At 40.4% G+C, this 3,737-nt stretch overlaps 1 pseudogene; it reads right to left on the reverse strand.

Annotated features, from left to right (window-relative positions):
• Positions 1-541: 541 nt before the first annotated feature.
• Positions 542-809, reverse strand: LOC125104813 (NADH dehydrogenase [ubiquinone] 1 alpha subcomplex subunit 3-like; annotated as a pseudogene).
• Positions 810-3,737: the final 2,928 nt, after the last annotated feature.

Genomic DNA, 3,737 nt, shown 5'->3' on the forward strand with positions numbered 1-3,737 from the left:
ATCCTCTACTTTCCACCTCCTTCTATCTTTATTTCAGGGACATTTACTCGACCTTATCTTCCACCTTTGTACCGAGTTTTTCATTTTTCTTATTATATTTTTAAATTTTAAGAGTCTATTTTTTATCTGCTGAATATTCATTTTTAAATAGTATTCTTTCTTATTTCATGTATAAATGATATTCCTTTCTTACTTCATGCAGGCTATGCCTTCTCTTATCTCCCCATATTAATGATATGCCTTAATTTTTAAAATTTCCTTCTCCTGTTTAATCTGTTTCTTCCAGGATGCTTTCTTTCTGTTTCCTTCCCTCTTTCTCTCCCTACCTCTCTCTTCTTCTCTCAAATGTTAGAGGCTTACCTCAGGTGTTTTGTAATATTTGGTTTTCCACTCATATTTAAGTGGGGACTGAAAACCTGATTTTAATACAGGCTCACTCCCAAGTACGATATAATGTTTACCCTTTTCTTTTTTCCTGGAGTCACTTTTCATATGTTATTGGCCACAGGGGAGGAGACCTCCTCCATGTCACCAGAGGTGCTCACAATTTCTTTAGCCACTCCAGTCTTGGGCCCTGGAGGTCCTGGGGTGGCTGGGCATGTGGGGCATGTTCCCATCATCTTGGGGGGGCACTGGTTGGTTATAGGCTGTGACCTGGTTGATCATCATGGCATATTTGGTGCCATGAGGAGGGCAGAGGAGGGCAGAATTATAGTAAGTGCCGCCCCCCCCACCATGGTGAAGAATGCGACTAGCACCAGCTCCCTAGCCCAGGCATCCTTGAGGTAGGCAGTGGGTCTCTCAGCCATCTTGGACACAGCAGCAGCTGTGGTGGCAAGGATATAATGTTTATCTTAAAGAAAGATCAGGACTGTCTCCATATCTCATTAATTACTTTCAATCATAGCCACCAAGAAGGATTCCATTAGGGTCATGCTGAATAGTGCATTGGTTACCATTAAAGGCAGGAAATTAGAGATAAATGAACAAAGTCCAGAGCAGGTTAGATATAAGGAGTAAAAAAATCATCAGAAGAGCTTTCTTCCAAGGTTTCTAGAATTACTGAATGTCTTTCTACTGAAATTTTTAAGGAATGAAACAGATAAATTGCCTTTCCAAATGACTTAAGGACTAATTAAATTAGCCAACTCTCTCACCTGGAATTTTAATCAGATACTGTTCACAAGATTGACTCACTGTACTGTGTAGAGATGCTAGCAATGGTCTCCAACCACACAACTTTCTTAGAGGAAAGAAAGTTCACATCCACTGGAAAGAACAGTCTTGTGTACCTCTGCCCTCCATCATACCTGAAAGTACCATAAATGGACATAACTCAAAATGGGCCTCTCTGATTCTCTTTCTTGGGAAACAGGAAATAGGACACTGAGAAACAGTTAAATGGTAGGAACTCCCTGATTAAAATGTTAAGATGACACATCAAACATGGTAACAGAGGAAAGTCTAATATATAGATTATTTACAAAGAGGGGCAGAGTGTAAGAAAACCAGCTGCAGGTCTAGCGACAACAGGGAGCTGTTACTACCATATTGCTGAAAGGGCAAGAGGAGGAAGACTCTGTCTTAGTCTGGAGAGAGGAGGGACTTTCCAACAGGAGCTATGGTCATAGGTAGATGGACACAGACAACCCACAGCAATCTCGCAGGAAGGGAATCAAGAGAATAAATATCCTGACCTTACCCCCCTCCTGCTCTCCACATACCATAGGTGCCTCTTATTGTCAAACCCACTAAAAGACAGAGGGCAAAGTAGCCTCCAGTATAGTCAGTGGGTGGAGAAAGATGGTGAGTAGACCTGGAGAGAAAAATGGAAAATACCACACAAATAAACTTCTGTCCACATTTTCCAGAAAACCTAGCTCTCCTCTCTTGAACACTGGGTAACTTCTTTTTAGCCTCTCTGCTAACCAAGGGTGGGGGAGCACAACAGAAATTCAAACATGTCCCAGTCAAATTCAGCTTCCTCATAGATTACTCATCTACTTATTCTCATTTAATTACAAAGTAGCACCAGGGGACGCCTGGGTGGCTCAGTCAGTTAAAGAGTCTGCCTTTAGCTCAGGTCATGATCCCAGAGTCCTGGGATCCAGTCCAACATCAGGTTCCTTGTTTGGGGGCAGAGCATGCTTTTCCCTCTGCCAGCCACTCCCCCTGCTTGTGCTCTCTCTCTTTCTCTCTCTGAAAAAATAAATGAATAAAATCTTTAAAAAAAAATAGTAGCACCAATCTTTCAGTCATAGATAAGACATGTTAATTGTGGATTTCCTACAGAATTTATTTATTTGTGTGTATGTGTGACTTTTTTTTAAATTTAAACTATTTTATTTTTTCATTGTTCCAAGATTCATTGTTTATGTATCATACCCAGTTCCATGCAATACATGCCCTCCTTAATACCCATCACCAGGCTCATCCAGCCGCCCATCCCCCTCCCCTCCAAAACCCTCAGTCTGTTTCTCAGAGTCCACAGTCTCTCATGGTTCATCTCCCCCTCTGTTTTCCCCCCAACTACCTTCTCCTCTCCTTCTTCCAATGTCCTCCATGTTATTCCCTATGCTCCACAAGTAAGTGAGACCATATGATGATTTACTTTCTCTGATTGACTTATTTCACTCAGCATAATCTCCTCTAGTCCTGTCCATGTTGATACAAAAGTTGGGTATTCATGCTTTCTGATGGAGGCATAATATTCCATTGTATATATGGACCATATCTTCTTTATTCATTTGTCTGTTGAAGGTTGGCTCTTTCCACAGTTTGGCAACTGTCGCCATTGCTGCTATGAACATTGGGGTACAGATGGCCCTTCTTTTCACTATGTCTGTATCTTTTGGGTAAATACCCAGTGTATGATTGCAGGGTCATAGGGTAGCTCTATTTTTAATTTCTCAAGGAATCATCACACTGTTTTCCAAAGTGGCTGCACCAACTTGCATTCCCACCAACAGTGTAAGAGGGTTCCCCCTTTCTCCACATCCTTTCCAACACTTGTTGTTTACTGTCTTGTTAATTTTGGCCATTCTAACTGTTGTAAGGTGGTATCTCAATATGATTTTGATTTTAATCTCCCTGATGGCTAATGATGATGAACATTTTTTCATGTGTCTGTTAGTTATTTGTATGTCTTCTTTGGAGATGTGTCTGTTCATGTCTTCTGCCCATTTTTTGATGTGATTATCTATTTTTTGAGTGTTGAGTTTGAGGAGTTCTTTATAAATCTTGGATATCAGCCCTTTGTCTATAATGTATCATTTGCAAATATCTTCTTCCATTCCATGGGTTGCCTCCTCATTTTGTTGACTGTTTCCTTTGCTGTGCAGAAGCTTTTGATCTTGATGAAATCCCAAAACTTCATTTTCACTTTTGTTTCCTTTGCCTTTGGAGACATGTCTTGAAAGAAGTTGCTGTGGCCAATGTCGAAGAGGTTACTGCCTATGTTCTCCTCTAGGATTTTAATAGATTCCTGCCTCACATTGAGGTCTTTTATCCATTTCAAATTTAACTTTGTGTATGGTGTAAAAGAATGGTCAAGCTTCATTCTTCTATACATAGCTGTCCAATTTTCCCAGCACCATATATTAAAGAGACTGTCTTTTTTCCACTGTATATTTTTTCCATGCTTTGTCAATTCAACAGTATAGTAAAAAGATTATCTACCATGACCAGGTGGGATTTATCCCTGGGATACAAGGGTGGTTCAACATTTGCAAATCAAT

This window comes from Lutra lutra, chromosome 7 (assembly GCF_902655055.1).
Source record: "Lutra lutra chromosome 7, mLutLut1.2, whole genome shotgun sequence".
NCBI lineage: Eukaryota > Metazoa > Chordata > Mammalia > Carnivora > Mustelidae > Lutra > Lutra lutra.